The sequence below is a fragment of the Anguilla rostrata genome, chromosome 16, assembly GCF_018555375.3.
Source record: "Anguilla rostrata isolate EN2019 chromosome 16, ASM1855537v3, whole genome shotgun sequence".
Lineage (NCBI taxonomy): Eukaryota > Metazoa > Chordata > Actinopteri > Anguilliformes > Anguillidae > Anguilla > Anguilla rostrata.
Genome location: NC_057948.1, coordinates 27,116,314 through 27,133,411, shown reverse-complemented (window position 1 = coordinate 27,133,411; position 17,098 = coordinate 27,116,314). Strand labels below are relative to the sequence as shown.

General features: G+C 46.4%; 1 long non-coding RNA gene across 1 annotated transcript in view; it reads right to left on the bottom strand.

Moving 5' to 3' along the window:
• Window positions 1–238: 238 nt before the first annotated feature.
• The window catches only part of LOC135242758 (uncharacterized), a 76,947-nt gene continuing 60,087 nt past the window's right edge, over window positions 239–17,098 (bottom strand). Inside the window, exons 4-5 of the long non-coding RNA XR_010326454.1 lie at window positions 10,980–11,048; window positions 239–305 (exon numbers count right to left, since the gene is read on the bottom strand). This is a non-coding gene — a long non-coding RNA (uncharacterized LOC135242758). The remainder of the gene's footprint in view (window positions 306–10,979; window positions 11,049–17,098) is intronic.

The following is a 17,098-nucleotide window of genomic DNA, read 5'->3' as shown; positions in this document are numbered from 1 at the left end:
AAGTTAAAGGATGCAACAAACATTAGTCAATGCTATTTCATTTAGTCAATATAGAATACAGATCTTGTAAAAAAAAAAAAATCATAACCAATGGCTACCTGTTCACAACCTGCTTTTTGAAGATAACCTTTTTGGAAATCCGGGAAGAGGATTTATTGGCATGATTTTTTTTTAATTCTTGGATTAAGACCTTAGTACCATGAACTGATATAAAGCATACATAACCATTTTATTACTTACCTGTCTGCTTTGGGCACCCAGTAGTACCAGGGAAATGTAGTGTTGGCTTTCTCACACCATGGAACCTAGAAGAAACATAGATAATGTGGTTTGCACTAATACAACAGAGTATATTTCAATCACAAGGTTTAACCAAAGGGCATTTAAAAGGGGAGTGAGATCTTTCTTCTTTTTTTGGAAGGGGGGGGGGTTAGCATCTTTAATTTTCGGTTGGCATTTTCCCCCTTTTTTAACATTCAGACAAACATCAAGCACTAAGATATGCATGTAGTGTAGAGAAGAAGGCATGCTCTGTGGAACAAATGGTGTTAATTTGCAGCACGTCTCTGAAGCTACACATTAGAGAGAAGCCTTCGGGGAGAGGGAGGAAACAGCAGCTGTGCTGGAATTAATGTCTGCATGCCAAATTAGAACCACCATGCATCTCCGTCAGAACAAAAAAAAAGGGTAAGAGGGATGAAAAATGAGAGAGGGGAGAAAGAGGGTGGGTGAACAGAGAGAGAGGGGGAGAGAGAAAGAGAGAGAGGGGGAGGGAGGGAGAGAGAGAGAGAGAGAGAGAGGATGGATACTAGAGCCCAGGATTAGGATCACTACCCACTGTTTCCATCTATTAACAAACACTGCACCAGCAGCATCGCTAGCCTCTGGGCAATATACATTCATGGGGGTTGGGGTGGGGTGGGGAGAAATAATTTCATATAAAGAAAATTGTCATCATAATTTTTCTTCGTCCTATTATTATTATTTACTTCAAGCACAAATGCACTCATGCTCATTATGAAGAAAGCATAACACTTTTTTTTCAAACACAATGATTTTTTTTTTTTTTTACAATACTTTTTAAAGATGATTTCCAGAGGAATCAGTTTATTTTTAAAATAAAAGAGAAATCTTCTGTTGGAGAAAAATTGACATTTGACCACAAGATATAGAATGCTGAACGGAGGAATGAAAATACTCTTTTTTTCATTGTGCATTACCATGAGATGCTAGAACCTCATTGATGCAGTATCTTCTCTGTTTAAATAGATTCTCTCAGCTCCCCACAGGAGCCAGGGGGAGAAGATACCCGTTGCCACTGTGGGGCTAGAATCCAGGAGGATACCAGCTGAACCTGAACAGAATCTGATCAAATCTGCGAGGCACAGTACAGCACCATTGCCATTAAATTATCTACCACTATAACCTTAGCACTGCTTGTATCAGCAGGACTGCATTGACTTTGGCTCCAGTCCAGTGTTGTGGTTTTCATTAAAAAAAAGTAGATTGCATAATATTTTGGTCTGTCACTGGTTGTTTGTTGCGATCAGCAGTGGCAGCATTCTGCAGGCAGTCACACAGTGCAGTCACCTTTGTTCACAGCTTGCGTGTAGGCAGGCCAGAAGAAATTATGCCTGCGCGCCAAATTAGCATGGATCAGTACATCACAATGCTGATCACAATGCTCTCGGTGCTGGAAAATCTCTAAGAGTCTGAAGTGACCCAGCCTGGTCCGACCTCTGTGGGGCAAAAGCGATTTGGTGGCCCGGTGGCATTTTGTGGACACGCGTCAGACCAGATCAGGAAGCCAGGTGAACAGGCGTACAGCAGTATAAAATAACGCCACACTAATGGGTGGAAGGAGGAAACACACTCTCCTCTCTAGCCTGAAGGGCAGCAGTCGGTGTGATTCCCCGTGCACACGCAGAGGCCCCCTGGGAGTGATGTCACTGGTGTGTACTGTAGGTGCAGGGGCTACTTGCCCCATAGCCTCAGCCCGTTGGGACCTCCATGCATCCCACCAGCAGCCGGAAGATCAATAAGGGCTTTACAGGCCCAGTGGAAGGATACCTGCAGGCCATGGGGAGGAGGCCTGAGGGCATGGGCCTGACAACACACACCCAATGAATACAGAATGGGAGAGGGGGAGAGGTGAGCTTTACTTAAATTAGGACGTGTGTGCATGTGTGCGTGTGCGTGTGTGCGCGTCTGTGTGTGTGTGTGTGTGTGTGCATGTGTATGCTTGTGTGTGTGTGTGCATGTATGTGTGAGTATGTGCGTGTATGTGTGTGTGCGTGCGTGTGCGTGTATGTGTGTGTGCGCATGTGCGTGCGTGTGTGCGCGTCTGTGTGTGTGTGCGTGTGTGTGCATGTGCGCGTGCATGCGCGTCTGTGTGTGTGTGCGTGTGTGTGCATGTGCGCGTGCAAGCGTGCGTGTGTGGTGTCTGTGTGTGTGTGCATGCCTGTGGTGCCTGTGTGTGTGTGTGTCTGTGAATAGAAGAGGAATCTATGAAATGGCATCCTGCCTATGGCTTGCTCATGTGGGCACACATGATCTCACAGTCACACTCAAAAGGGTGAGCGAGATAAAGAGAGAGAGAGGGAGAAGAGAGGGAATGGGGAAGAGGCAGAGCAGGGGGAGGGCACCAAGGGAGGAGAGACAGATCAGAGAAGTACAGCGTGGGGGAAGAATGAAAAATGAGACAAGGAAGAGTCTGAAGAGGACGTCAGAGGAAGGACAAGAAGAGGGGGAGCCATTTTTGCGTGTGTTGGAATGACATACGCCAGTCCAGCAGAGTGGATGACTGGATCCGCCCTCAGTAACAGTCTGTTGTGACATTTGGGATGACTAGTGAAATCTGATTATGAACATGAACACAGAGATAATTCCCATGGGGTACAGTATGCATTTACAGTGGGCAGAGGACTAAGACAGAGCCATGCCCTGAGCCTGTATGAGTCATACACATTGAGGCTCATAACAATACCCTTATCTGTACTAGAGGCATCATATTTTGCAAACGTGTTTTAATGCGCATAGTGATGTTAAAAATAGTAAAAGCTACTTTTTGTGGTCAACCCAGTGCAGTCAAAACAATTCAGAATGAAGCCAGTTCCTGCTCTGCACTCGAGCACATGCTGGTGTCTGGTGGATAACACCATTGTAATCACATCAGTGGTTACAAGCACAGACACAGCAGGTCACAGCTGAGCAGAGCGCTCGGTAATTCGCATGGTGAGGAAAAGCGCAGTTTTTTCTCTTCATTAGGATTTTTTTCCCCCCCGCACGCAGCCGAAAGCGACCTGTCCTCCTTTGTGTCCTCTGCAGCGTCAAAGCACTAGATTTCAGACCACTTCAAAAGAGTATCAACTGTCCAGTACTGTCCCCCCCCCCCACCCCCCCAACCACCCCCCACCCCCGCCTCACCAGCCCACACCCCCCCCCCTCCCCGCCCCACCCTCCGGGAGGTGACATCTGCCGGAACGCGCTCCGCTGATTCCAGATGCACTGCCGCCAACACCCGAGCGCTCATTCCGATTCCATCGCCCTCTCCCAATCATCTCCACTCTCCCCTGTGCAACATTAACGAGCCTCTTTCATTTGAATACGTAATTAGCCGCCCGAGCACTCTGCTTCACTAATTTTGAGACAAAAGGAACAGAGAGGGGGAGACATGACGAGCGGGGGGGAGGGGGAAAAAAAAAAAACACATTTGCATTAGAATTTAGCAGAGGGGACAAAATATTCCAACCAGCAGTCGCTCTCTCTCTCTCTCTCACTTTTCCAGGATTAACTGTTTCAAGGCACTAATGCCGTCAGCTTTCTCCTTGGAATGTTGACGGATCATTCCAAACCCGTTGTTTGCCGTTTCCATGGCGTGATTCCTCAGCCTTCCGGAAGATAAATCACACAGCTATCATTGCATTTGATTTAGTATTACCATCACGCTTCACCCCGACTTCTCAAACCCACTCAAATATGCAACTGTTCATCAGAAAAACACAAAAAAATACACCGCTCTGCTCACATGGGGATACCCACCACTCCATTTATTCAATACAATAATAAATGCCCTAGGCTACAAATAAACAGATAACCAACTGCCTCACAGAATCACAGAAGTAAAGAAATTTATTTACAGACATATTGAGGTATCCTACTATTAGACAGACACATCAAAATAACAAAATGCTACTCAAGTGCAGTACTGAGTAAGTCAACAATTCTTTAGACATATTGAGATATGCTACCATGCCACAGATACACATTAGAATACCCTACTGTTATATAGATAAACCACAGAGAGATGCACAAATGTGCACTCACATCGAGATATCTACTGCACACAAACACCACACACACAAACACACATGCACACAATTAATGTGAAAGCAGCCTTTCTTACTCTGTGTCCGTGTGTGTGTGTGTGTGTGTGTGTGTTTGCGTGTGAGTGTGCAGAATGTGTGTATATGTGTGTGTGTGTGAGCATGCACGTGTATGCATGTGCATATGTGTGTGTGCAGCATATGCGTGCGTGTGCATGCGCGTGTGTGCATGCGCGTGTGTGTGTGTGTGCGTGTGTGTGCATGCAAATGTGTGTGCATGTGTGTAGCACGTCTGTGTGCGTGTGTGTGCATGCTTGTATGTGTGTGTGTGTGTGTGTGTGTAAGCGTGTGCAGCACGTGTGTGTGTGTGTGTGCATGTGTGTGCATGCTTGTATGAGTGTGTGTGTGTAAGCGTGTGCAGCACGTGTGTGTGTGTGCGTGTGTGTGCATGCTTGTATGTGTGTGTGTGTAAGCGTGTGCAGCACGTGTGTGTGTGTGCGTGTGTGTGCATGCTTGTATATGTGTGTGTGTGTAAGCGTGTGCAGCACGTGTGTGTGTGCATGTGTGTGCATGCTTGTATGTGTGTGTGCGTAAGCGTGTGCAGCACGTGTGTGTGTGTGCGTGTGTCCATGCTTGTATGTGTGTGTGTGTAAGCGTGTGCAGCACATGTGTGTGTGTGCGTGTGTGTGCATGCTTGTATATGTGTGTGTGTGTCAGCGTGTGCAGCACGTGTGTGTGTGTGCATGTGTGTGCATGCTTGTATATGTGTGTGTGTGTAAGCGTGTGCAGCACGTGTGTGTGCGTGCATGTGTGTGCATGCTTGTATGTGTGTGTGTAAGCGTGTGCAGCACGTGTGTGTGCGTGCATGCTTGTATATGTGTGTGTGTAAGCGTGTGCAGCACGTGTGCATGTGTTTGTGCGTCTGCCAGGATCGTGCCGCTCTCGCAGCCATCTGTGTGCCAGCGCTGCACCACCCTCGCTGGGCGCCTGCCAGCCACGCACCACTGTCTGTCAGCTGTGAGCCAAATGGACACTTTGATCCTATTAGGGCCCGTGCCAAATCCACACTTTCCTCATTACAGGCCCGTATGTGCCAGCTCAGGGCACATCCCTTTAAGACCGTGCCAACTGAACACCAGTGCCATTCACATGCGGGTCGGACCCTCCTCCTCCACGTGCCGGTCGCCCTCCTCTCCTCCTGTCTTCCGCAGCACACGGGACGGGCCCGATGCATTATTCATACGGGGGCTTACAGTCTTTACCGAAAAGCACAGGGCTGTTAATGAGGGCCACATCCAGGCAGCGTCGGGGCCCTGCTCAGGGGCCCGTTCACACAGGTGGGGTGGCTTAATGACAGTGTTAGCTGGAAAGTTACTGTATCTCTGTCTGGCTGGAACTTTCTTACAGCAGAGCGTCATCCCCCCCCCACCCCCCAGGTTCCGAGTGAAAACTGCAGGCGCTGTAAAATCAAAATCTTCCTCATTATAGCCCCTTACTCACAGAGCATCTATTCACAATAATGAGTAAAGCTACACAAAGCTGTACGGCTCTGAGGATCATCTATAATGCAAGGAAATAAAACTTCCGAGAGGGAGAGGCAGGAGAAGGGAGGGAGGAACTCGGTTAGCTAATTGCGCAATCCATATGCTGTTATTTAACACCGAAGCTCAGTTAAGTGCAAAGTGTACAGTACATGGCAGGATGCTGGAAAAACTCAACGCTCAGAAAGCGACCTTTAACCGTTTGACTTTGCTTGCTCATTAATGAGTGCCTCCCTACTTAGAGCTGTTTATTGAGACGGGCGAAGCACTTCAGTTTGGTCGGAATTGGTCAATCACCAACGGAACAATTAGCTCAAACGGTTACACCTGGGTTTACAGCTCTGTGGAGCACTGCGGCCCCCCCAGGGGGAGAGGGGGCTGCGAAGCCCGCCCCTGCTCGTCACACTCCGAGGGACTGGGACGTCATTGCCCTGGATTACCGAGTATTGATATGTCATCAGGGTCACCGGAGCCAGCCCCTTGTCCTTTATAACAAACCCTCCTGGGATCTGTTAGCTGCAGCGGGAGGAAAAAAGGCTCAGCTCCATCTTACTTATTGCCAACTGTGATGTCCTTCCCTGACCTCTGACCCCCACCTAAGCAAAGCCCATATGTATTCTGGGTCCAAAGGAGAATGCTTCATAGCTTCAGTTATTGAGCCTTGTCCGTTGTGTTAAATGTTTCCAATTACATTTGTAAAAGCATTATGCGTTCCTATATTTTCTGGGTGTAATTATTTATACAATAATTTGAGATACAGAAATAAATATCTATGAGATGCACAAATACCGTCATATCATTGTGGAATGTTATTGTTGTTACATATCTGATTCCAAATGAATTTGAAAATCATTAAAATCCAATCGAAATAATCATACAAACATTTATTTGTATATGTTTGTAACATACATACAGTACATGCATGTGTATGCATACATGATTGTTTTGAGAATTTATGAATGAGCTTGACATGAGACACCACAAGAGAGAAAACACTGTTCTCAATGATCAAATCTTCATTGCTCAGGTATTTCATTTGACTTCTCAACTAAACGCTGCCAAAAAGAAAAAAAGACATCCATTGTTAAAATGATTTTGTCCACCTTCTCTCAGAACTACAACCGGCACCAATTTCCATTGCATAACAAAATCATGCAAACGCCATTTTCAGCTGAGAGCAGATATCGCCTGATTCATCCCCATTGCCGCGCCACTCCCCCTCCCCTTTGCTTTGAAGATGAACGGCAAACTGCTGTCTTTACCTCTGCGTTCAGTGACGGATCGTTTGAAGATGGCGGGGATTCGCTCAGGCGCAGACGGGGCACAAAGGAATCTCGGCGGTGAAGACTAATTCGGTGTGTGATGCTTCGCCTCCAGCCAGGCCCAGCGGCGTTATTGCCCTCATTCTTAAGTATGAAACAGGCGTCGCAATATTGGGAATTGAAACAGCGATTTCTCCGGGGTTATTTAGTGGCGTGGAGGAAGCTGCTGAATTTTGCCCAACCTCCCGTAGGACAAGCTGTGCAGACAAGGTGCCCGGGTACCTGACAAACCGCTGCTCCCACAAACACTCAAATGTCGCGTTTCATCAGGGCCAGGAAAGGGTTAAGGCCGCTTTTCAAAAGTGTTGTCTCCGCATCGATGTACATAATGTACTCCTCATTTGCATACTGCAGCGCGAGCTCAATTAAAATGAACTTTTAATTTCTTACAAGTAAATTAGTTTTGCATGTGATGCGTGCAAATGTCGGGATAATGGGTGCGTTTTAATGAGCTCCGAAGCTGAGCGCATCCGATAAACTCTCGGGAAGGGGAGCGGGGAGGCCGGGGAGGCGGCACTCCTGAGCCCGGCTCTTCCCCGCCATCCCGCTCCCTCTCCCTCTCTCTCTCTCTCTCTCTCTCTCTCCCGCTCTCTCTCTCTCTCTCTTTCCCTCTCCTGCTCCCTCTCCCTCTCTATCTCTCTCTCTCCCACTCCCTCTCTCCCGCTCTCTCTCTCTCTCCCGCTCTCTCTCCCACTCCCTCTCTCCCGCTCTCTCTCTCTCTGCTCTCTCCTGCTCTCTCTCCTCTCTCTCTCTCTCTCCTCTCTCTCTCTCTCTCCTCTCTCTCTCCTCTCTCCTCTCTCTCTCTCTCTCCTGCTCTCTCTCCTCCCTCTCCCTCTCCCTCTCTCTCTCCCGCTCCCTCTCTCTCTCCCACTCTCTCTCTCCCTCTCTTCTCTCCTCCCCCTCTCCTCTTCAGGGCCAGAGGTGGGCTTTATTTCGGTGTGTAAATGATCTCCGGGGCTGGGAACAGGTGCGGCGGTGGAGGAGCAGGTCCCGCCGCGGCACCGCCGCTCGCGCGCGCAAACAAGAGGCCCGCCGGGCCGGGGCCGGGCGCCGTCACGCTCCTGACAAATCGACTGCGGCGAAGGCGGGACGCGCGGTCTCCGACGGCTCCACGACACGGGGGCCCCGGGCGGGGTCTCTGATACGCCGTGAGCGGCTCCGGGCGCGGTCTCTGATACACGGTGCGCGCGGCGTCTCGTCGCTCCGCTCCGTATGCTAATGCGGCGGCGGCGGCGGGGCCCGGCCCTGCACAATGGGAGACGCCCCACGCTGAACCCGCTGAGATCGTTAGAGCCGAGGGCTCGCTGCGAGGCGCTCCTCCTGCTGCAGGTGCGCCCAGTTTGACTCTTTCCGGGCCGTTCCGCTGCCGGGCCCGCTGAAGAATGAGCAGACAGACAGAGGGAGGGAGGGAGGGAGGGAGGGCTGGTAGATGGAGAGGGAGAAGGGAGGGGTGTACTTCATCGACCCACGGAGACTGAGTTCAGGCACTGTTTGCGCGGACTGGGTTTCTGGTGCGCTGCCTTTTGACGGATCAGGCGGAAGCGTGCTGTCTCCTCCTCCCTCACACAGGTACCCAAAGTTCCAGAGCCCAAGCGCAGAGGCCATTGTGGAGTATGCAAGCGTGTGTGTATGTGGGGTGGGGGGTGATGAGGGCTGGGAGGCCATAATAACCCCTTTATGGGCGCCATAAATGAAAGTGAAACTTCAGAAATTCCACAGAAGCCTGGCGTTCCTCAGGGCCGGAGTTGATTGAGTGTTCAGAAGAACCCCCACCCCCCCGCCCCCCCTCCCCCCGCCCTACAGCTGCTGGGACGGATATTACCGTGACTTACCTGGGAGGCAGCCGTACCGAGAGCCGCATGCTAAAACCCAATCAGCTAATGCTGATAAAGGAGGCGGGGCCGGGACATCTGTTCACACAAACGCAAAACTCATTTGAATCACAAGATGAAATGACTCACATCTGCTGAATTTGAAAATATCCTCCAATTCCCCCCTTTCTCTCTCTCACTCTCTCCATCTCTCTCTCTCTCTTTTCTCTCACTCTGTCTTTCTCTTTCTGTTTCTCTCTGTCTCTCCCTCCCTCTTTGTCCACCCTGTTTACATGTAGATGTGGGAGTGGGGCAGGCCACAGCTGGAGTCGCACTTGCTGACTGGCCTTGGGACACCCTCGTTGAGCTGGTGTGGGGGTTTTGTAGGGAAGCTGTGCTAAATCACAGACACAGGCCAAACAGACTGGGGCAGGCTTTAATCAAACTTTAAAGAGAGAGGGAGCGATGCTGAGTGAAGGCCTTCAAGGCACGGGGCTCAGAGGCTCTGCGTTATGTTGCTGTTATTCCCACCTGCACTGGGTTCCTCACACAGACACACGTCACCCCCTCCCTGCACTGACAGGCTGGACCGCAGGAGTCCGTAGTCCCTCGCTCTCTTTCGCATGGGCGAGCTCGCAGCCCAGGCTGCTGGAGAGCTGGCAGACGCGGTCAGGACAGGAGCCCGCCTCGGCTCCCACTGCTCTCCACCACAGGACCGGAGCCAATTAAAATCCTGCCTGTCCTCTCTCTCTCTGTCTCCATTGACACACACAGTGGAGTGGAGGCCAATTACATAAAACAAATGCACACACACACGCACACACACACACATGGACACACACACGCGCGCACACATACACACACACTTACACACACATATGCATTGAACAGACATAAAGGAAAGACCATTTTAAAACGCAATACACATATCTATTTGTCACTGGACGCATGGAAAATCTCACATACTTCATTAATATCAGTGCTATTAATCAATTTCACCTCATTTTTTCAGATGCAATATTTTGTTCACAAAAAGTTTAGAAAATAAACCATTTTGCCCTTTGGTAACCTCACCAAGAAACTACACGAATGCTTTCAAAAACAAATAAAATGTCTCAAAATCAAATATAGAATATAACATGTAATTAACTAGGAACCTTACGGACATCCAATATTATGTGCTTGGTTGAGGGAGATGCATTAATAAAGAAAAAACTGAACAGTAAGCTCCCATTTCTACCATATATAAATGTTTATATTATTAAGTTTTTGCAAATGTCAAATATTCACAGCGACATGACAATATTTCACTATTTGACAGAGTTCACATTTATTAACAATTTGATAAATAGGTAATAATAATAATAATAATAATAATAATAATAATAATAAACTTCAATTGTATAGCACCTTGCATACATAAAACACTATGCTAATTGCTTCACAAATAATATCACTATGTTTAAGATCACTAAATAATTACTACTAAACTAAATGTACTAATACACATGTATAATTGCAAAGTTGAGGGATATTATTGCGTGAGAAACATCATTCAGAAATGAGTGCGTGCCTCAAATCCATCACGATGCAGATCTGAGAGGTGGAAGCTACTGCTACTGCTACTGATCCAGATGCTAATAAGATCATCAGACACGACGAAAAGAAAAGGGATCCAGTATGGAGTCACAAGCAATGCTGAAGAAAGGCCACACACTCCCGTACCCCCTCCGCCCCGATCCGGGACGTCAACCGTGGAACACTGTCCTGACGCTGATAACATTTCACCATCGCCCCATTTGTTTGGGTCAAACTGAAGCCTGCCTCATCCGCTACATGCATATTCATGAGAAGGTCACACTTACATCAACCACCCGCCCGCCACCCCTTCTATTCATAATAAATGCCTGATTGATTGTAAAATTAGGCAATTTGCATTTGGTCGTGTGAAGTGCGATTTTGGAGAGAAGAAAAACTCACCTGCAGTTTATGCAAAAACGCAGAGCTTTGTGTTCAGTCATCGGCAAATGTCTTTCTGGTATTTAGTCTCTGCAAAAACAATTAGAGAGAAAACATATTCATAGTTTCTTTTTTTTTTTGAAGAGGTATTTGATGAATTCATTTTTGGTAATTTGTGACCATAGTTTGGTGAGGCATATGCGGTAAATGAATTCATTAACACGAGAACAATATCTATAAAAATATACAAACATACATTCCTGAATATATACCGCAGCATGGCAGAAAATAGAGGTGAACACTTATGGTTACTTATATATTCTCATAAATATATATTTTCAATTTTTAAATGGTTTCAGTTACTGGGGGAAAGAGACTGAGGAAAACTACGAATGGAAGAACATATAGAGCAATACCAGTAGTGAGATGTTTTTTTTTTCCCTTGATGTAGGACGTGTGTATGTGTATGTGTGTGTGTGTGTGTGTGTGTGTGTGTGCACAGGGGACATTTTGTCCTTGTTTGCCTTCTGAAGTGAGGACATCCATCTGAAATGAGGGTAAAGGGATGTGTATCTTTTTCTGCCCCAGTACTGAAGTCGCGTTTTCACATTACTCTCCATGAAAGAGCTGTTCTCTGTTCCCATCTCTACAACATATGAATTATATATCACACACGGTCCCTTTTATTTTAAAACTCCTCCACTCCCTAGGTACCCATCCCGCAATAATTGCATCTTGGGCAGCTGGCATGTATTTGCACGTGAGCACGTGTGAGTGTGTGTTTTCATCTGTGACTGATTGCATACATGTATGGATATCCCATAAATAGGTGCTCAAGTATATATCCACAAATTACATTAGAGGCCAACAGAATCATGTGACAATGGCAAACAAATAAAAATAAAATTTCAGTTGTGTGAGCTGTCACAAGCAAACAATACATTATAAATTTCTTCTTTTTTTTCTTTCTAAAAAGCATTACTTGACTTATTGTTCTGTTTTCCTTTTGTGGGTGTATGTGCATTTGCGCAGTCTTGCTTTGTTTATGTTCATTTCTGGCTTTCTATATCTTCTTTATACAGTATCTCTCAGGCATAATTAGATATTTCTTTCTGATAGGTTACAACATACAGTATATGTGTTATTGTGCCTGATGTCTGGATGTGTGTGTGTGTGTGTGAGTGTGTGTGTGTGTGTGCCTGCGTCCTTGTGTGTGTGTGCGAACATGTTTGGGAGTGTATTTTCTTTGTACACGATCACTGAATAGCACAGGTCTGCCAATCACTGAAATTTATATTAAACCTGAAATTAATTAATTTTTTTCTCTCTTTAATTATACCAACATCTGCTGCAAAGCTGAGTTGCACACATGAATTTTAATAACTTTCCCTTTTTTTCATTCCCTCTGAACTTTGAGGGGGAGAGAACTTTGCAATGATATTTTTTTTAGTATAACACAGGGATTTGTGGGAAGAGAGGAGATTTGATCAATTACTATGTGACGATGAGTCCCCAAAAGAATACATTATCCCTCTTGTGTTCACAGACAATGCGTTCTCTGGCTCTGACAATATAACGCTTCCTCATCAGTATTTTCTCTGAAGTATACAGCGTTACTCCAAATCGAAAACAAAACATGTTTCACGTACAAAACAAATATCACTAAGCAATGACTTTAAATTTCCTCTTGTGCTGTATCCAACCAATCCCAAAGGATTACATTGCTTGTTTATTCACTGTGATCTCAATGAAAATGAATGTACTGTATTATATCCGAATACACAATGATAAAAAAAGATAATTCTACCGATGCTTTAACAAGACCATGCTGCAAATATGTCAATTTCTTTCCCAATGTTCCAAAATTTCATATAGCAGAACAATGATAATCATCTTCTTATTATTCAATCTAGTACATTTTTAGGCTGCGCTTTTTCCACGCTAGTGTATTTATCTGGCTATTGCCTATCCACAGACACTTTTACAAAGCAGTCAAACACTTCCATCAATCCATCATTTATTTAGCGATTCATCAAAGTCAGAGAGTCCACAGGGCCGGAGGTCAGTGCTGCGTGCCCATCCCTCCACACAGCAGGAAACGGGGCCATTATCACATCATATGTGCCGCTATTATGCAGACACTCACTCGCTGACTAACATCAGCCATCCGAGCGCTAGAAAGGGAATTTTTAAAAGCCAATTAGAAAACATGACGGAAATCAAAGATGTCACTCCTGAGGCACACACACAAAGAGAGAAACCGCTCCGCGATGGTATTTATTGCCTTCACATAAGGGGGAAAAAGAAGAAGATTTAAAAGTGCTCTCATAGCACGTGACCTGCGATAAAAATAAAAAGAATTGGTAAGACGGGACAATGAAGAAATAAAGAGACAGAAACACCGGAGTGGATTGAGACCAGTCCTGATATTTGTCTGTATTTGCCCTGTGGGTTTTGTTGGCTTTGCCTGTTTTGGGAGGGGGTGCATGATGGGAGGGAGCGGCGGCAGTAATTGGGATATGTGAGTGTAGAGGGGCTGCTCATCGGTGGGATATCTGTAAATAAGTCTCAGTTCACGGTGGGGGGGCCCTGGCAGCACGGAGGACCTCCTGCCAGCCAACAACACACTATAATTAATCCCTCAGAAGACAGATGAAAGAATTGACTGCACAAAAGAATGAAAGGCACATCTCTTCTCTTGTTTTTGCCATGAAGCAAGTGGGGCCCCAGACTGGACCGCACTCAAACTTGGCTGCCTTTAGACAGCTGACTCTACGACGCGCTGATGTATCTTTCAAAGAGAGAGAGAGAGAGGGAGCAGAAAATGCACAGGTGTGAGGAGGGAGTCGAGGGAGTTTGAGGCACTGCGGGGACACGCACAGTCCGAGGTGGGATGCACCAAAAAGCGTCCTTGCTGACGGCTCAATCTCATTTAATCACACGACACATCTATTGATCAGGCCTCTGAGGAATGAGCTTTCCCCGAGCACGGCCACTGCAGGTCACGTGAGCGCTGGTGATGGTGGCTTCGGATGGAGTCCCTTATGAGTGTTTACTGAAATAACACCTGAGCAGTGGTGGATTTCTCCATTAGCTGTTCTTGCTTTCCCAAAGGCAAACAATGCAGAATCATCAGACAATTCTCTGTTGAAGTTCTAGTTCTTGTTTGGAGACTAATGGTTGTATTGTCCCTGCTTAAATGAGGATCACTGTCATTTATATAATTTTATGTCCCTGTTTTCAACATTGCTCCCACATGGTCTAGTGGAAACTTTGAGGGATGTTTTTCAAATTTGCAATCAGTGATGATTCTGAAACAAAACCAACTATTGTTAGCTATCCATTTCATAGCAACAAATGTTTTTTTAGTGCTTTGAAGAGACATTCCTGTAGTATAATTTAGCAAATAGAAATTTTATCATAGCAAGTAGAATTTTATCATAACAAGTACCTTTATAATCAGACAAGAATGTCTACAATGTGTTATTGTAAGTGTTATGGTCCCATTAACAAATGGTGATAATAGTAAGTTTGACGACACATAATTGCTTGTTATAATTTTGATTGCTTTGGGAATATATAAAAGATATAACAAATATACAAAGGGCCAATACTACTACTACTACAACACACTACACACTGTTCATACATTATGTATATAATTTGTCAACATTTCTTTAGGAATGGGTTTCAAGGGCATGCTCAAACCACTATTTTCCAAGACATAAAGTGGCACAAAAGCATTTGCTTGTAACTGCCATCGCTGACAAGATGTGAATATACACGTACAATATATTGCACATTTCATTGAGAGCATGATCAGAGTGCTTCCAGGACTCGAGAGTTTTATCAACTGAGTTTTGAGAGCGTTGTGTTGGTCCCAGAGTTTAGATCACAAGAAATGACACAGTGAGCTCACAGTCCACTACCCACCCCCCTTCCCCTTCGCCCATTCTGATTGTGGAGGTCTCCACAGCACCACTTTGAAAAGCTGCCTTGCCCTGCTTGGCCCGGCAGGTCCGCTAAGCTCCTGAACCTGAAGGTGTCAGCATTCCGTCACACATAATTAAACCCTTTTTCCTGGACTCCGCGCGCGTGAGCCCCTAAGGGGCGGAGCGGAGAGGGCTGCAGGTAAGCCAGCAGGCCCACGGGGGCAAACGCTGCTCAACACAATAGGACCGCATCATGACCTTTCAGACACATCGATGGCCAGGTCTCTCCACCTCCTTCCTACCTGGCCCAACCAACGGGCATCTTTATCTGTCTATCAGCATCCTGTTCTCTCCGATCAAGTGGAGCTTACAAAAGACTGTCATGCTGGCTGAGGTACGATCTTTGACAACGATCATTACTCAAGTGGGAGTGCTGCACTGATCTTGGAAAAGAAACAATAGATTTGGAAGGAGCACCAAGAGCACTAAATAAAATCTGCTTACGATCTAAAATAGTGCATCCACTGCTCTTTTCCAGTATAATATCCATACCAAAAAGGGGGGGAATCATTATTTCTGATTAATGTAAAGGCGTGAGACTGTGGAATCTTGTTCCCAAAAGAGCTAAAGGCACCTTTGACTTAAGCGAGCCAGATCACACTGATGTCATTGCTGGCCAAGCTCTAACAATGGCCTGCTCTCCTGAAGCAGGCTATTCTATACAGGGTGCCACCTGCCATTACTTTACAACCAATTGGCAAAAAAAAAAAAACACATACAAAAAAATAATAATAAAACAGTGTATAGCCGCACAGCCTTCTGTTCCTGACAAGAGCTGTGGCTGCCTGTGTGTGATGAATAATGTATGAGCGTTCATTAAGCGGAGTGTGTACTGCCTCCCCCCAACCCCCCCACCTCCCCAACCCCCCCCGCACCGCGCCGAGACGCCTGCCTTGTGGCTGCCATCTGGATACACGCCACAGCCTTCAGAGCCCCAGCTCGGGCGAGTCGCAGAGCAGGGAAGGGAGAGAGAGAGAGAAAGAGAGCGAGAGAGAAAGAAAAAAAACATTTTCCGTCTGCTTAACAGTTTCTGAGTGACACCCTGTAAACGCGATGGATATTTAAAGGGGAAGAGGGCAAAAAGGGGAGCGGCTCGGCTCAAAACTCCCTCAGCCTCGTGCCGTCCGGCTCCCCGGCCCTGCAGGGCGTGAGCTCCACAGAGCCGACCACGCTCAGGGGATAATGACTGGCAAAGCGCAAAGCAGAGGTCACTGTGGTCTGGTGAGAGAACACCGAGAGAGTCAGCCTGGTCATTCAGAGCTGCTAAGCATAGGGCATTAACATTAGGGCAGTGCTACAGCCAATACAACAATTTATACATCATTTACACAATTTCATATTCAGGCACATACTTCACATCAATCGCAATGGTACCAGGAAAAAGGAGGAAGGTCGTCATCCAAAACAAAAAAAAGCAAGGATATAAGAATAAGGCTAAATGCCACTTAATAAACCTGACCAACCATCCATACATGCATTTAGGCTTTTATGACTTTTTTTCCCTTTGCAAATTTTGAATCCCTAGTTGTGTCTGTTCTAGGGTTTTGCAGTTGAATAACATTCCACTATGGGTAACTAAGTGCACATATGACAAGTCCTCTCTCTTAAACTGCTTCAGCACAGCCAGAGTGGGAGGAGAGCAATGTGAACACCTCTTTTTGCATCCCTCTGCAGACAGATAGTTGCATGAACCACTGGCATGCAGCACTGCACCAATGCAGAATGTATCCTTCTGGCACTGTGGGAAGATACCATTCCTCACCTAAAAATGGCGTGCCTCTCCTTTTGCTTTAAACAGCCACACTCTGCTTTTTTTTCCAGCACATTCTACATCCACTCAATTGCTTTGCTCTAGTTGCATAGAGGGACACAGAGACAGCTTGCATCAGTGAACATCTGATAGATATCCCTCAATGCTGGTGAAATGTGGTCATTGGACTCAGCTAATAAACATTACTTCAATGTGTAATTACAGTCATGAGAGTCTTCGACCACAGGCACCAGACATTACTTCACTTGTCCCACCAGCACCTAATGATGATGGCGTATGGAGAGAAGCTAAATATAGGGACTGGGCTGTTCTATCCTGGCCTGCTTTCTTCCAATATTAGCGTGGGTTGTCCATCTAAAGTTCAGTATGCTTGTGTC